We start from the raw sequence: 1,460 nt of genomic DNA on the forward strand, positions 1-1,460 counted from the left end.
TCTCGGGCTGTGTGGCTGTCGCCTCGTCCCCCCTTCCCGTGGCAGCGTTCCCACGGCTGGCGGAATCGCGGGAGCCCTCCTTCCCCCTCCTCGGGGCCGAGAGGGTCCGCGTCTGGCGTTGGTTGAATCTCGCTCTCGGGGGCGGGCCGTTTTGTGGGAGGACGGCTGTTGGCCGCGTCCGGCGCGTCGTCGGACGTGGGGACCCGCTGCCGCTCGTGGGTCTTCGTCGGTCGGCATCGGTGCGTGGACATCGCTCTCTCTCGTGTTGGTGTCGCCTCCTCGGGCTCCCGGGGGGCCGTCAGGTTTCGGGTCGCCTCGGCGCTGCGGGCGTGGTGGGACTGCCCAGGGGAGTGGTGCAGTGTGATTCCCGCCGGTTTTGCCTCGCGTGCCCTGTCCGGCCCGTTGTCCGAGCGGCCTCTCGGTCCCTTGTGAGGTTTCCCCCTTCCGGGAGGGGCCCTGCCGCGGCCGCCCTTGTCGTCGTCGGCCCTCGTTCTGCTGTGTCGTTCCCCCTCCCCGCTCGCCGCGGCCGGTACTTTTTCCTCTCCCCCCCTCTCCCCCTGGCAGACCCGTGGCCGTGCTGCCGGACCCCCCGCATGGGGGGCGGCCGGGCACGCACGCGTCCGGGCGGTCAGCGGGGTCTTGGGGGGCGGAGGGGTAGGGAGCCGGCTCGGCGGGCGGGAGAAGCTGTGGTTTGGAGGGCGTCCCGGCCCTGCGGCCGTGGCCGGCGCCTTGCGCGGTCTTGGAGAGGGCTGCGTGCGAGGTGAAAAGGTTGCCCCGCGAGGGCAAAGGGAAAGAGGCTAGCAGCGGTCATTGTCCCGCCGGTGTGGAGGCCTGCTGTCCGAGGTGCGTCTGTGGGGGGCCCGTCCGGCCCCGTCGTCCGTCGGGATGGCGCGTGTTGGGGTCTGCCGGGGCGCCGAGGTGGGTGCCCTGGCGGTGGGATTAACCCCGCGCGCGTGTTCCGGTGTGGCGGTGGGGGCTCCGGTCGACGTCTACCCCCTCTCACCGAGGTCCTCAGGTCTTCCTCCGCGGGCTCTCGGCCCTCCCCTCGTTCCTCCCTCTCGCGGGGTTCAAGTCGCTCGTCGACCTCACCTCCTCCGTCCTGCCATCTCTCGCGCAAAGGCGCGGCCCGAGTTCACGGTGGGTCCGTCCTCCGCCTCCGCTTCTCGCCGGGGAGCTGGCCGCTGTCCGGCCTCCTGCCCGCTCGCCTCCCGTTGTCGTGGTCTTCTCTCGCCGGCTACGCGGGCTCCCGGCCCCGCCCGGAGGGTCGGGGGGCTTCCCGGTTCCCCAACGTTGCGCCTCGCTGCTGTGTGCTTGGGGGGGCCCGCTGCGGCCTCCGCCCGCCCGTGAGCCCCTGCCGCATCCGCCGGTGCGCGGTTTCGCGCCGCGGTCAGTTAGGCCCTGGCGTTGTGTCGCGTCGGGAGTGTGTCCGCCTCGCCGGCGGCTAGACGCGGGTGTCGCCG

This window comes from Mus caroli, unplaced genomic scaffold, assembly GCF_978045245.1.
Source record: "Mus caroli unplaced genomic scaffold, Mus_caroli_1 scaffold_21, whole genome shotgun sequence".
Lineage (NCBI taxonomy): Eukaryota > Metazoa > Chordata > Mammalia > Rodentia > Muridae > Mus > Mus caroli.